A 211-nucleotide genomic window follows, 5' to 3' on the forward strand; every position below is an offset into this window, starting at 1 on the left:
ATCCAAACGTTAAATCGAAAATCGTCAAGCCAGCAAGATAACCCAGCGGGGTCCCACCGATCAACCGTGTCCATCCGAAAGCCCAGGAGCCCTGAACGGCCCCGGTGGGGCTGCTGCTGCTGCTGCTGCCGCTGATGAATGTTTCATGGCCGGAACTCCAGAACGTTCCGGATCGCAGCGTTCCGTGCCGCGCTGTGTTGCCGCTTTCCAT

This window comes from Anopheles aquasalis, chromosome X, assembly GCF_943734665.1.
Source record: "Anopheles aquasalis chromosome X, idAnoAquaMG_Q_19, whole genome shotgun sequence".
NCBI lineage: Eukaryota > Metazoa > Arthropoda > Insecta > Diptera > Culicidae > Anopheles > Anopheles aquasalis.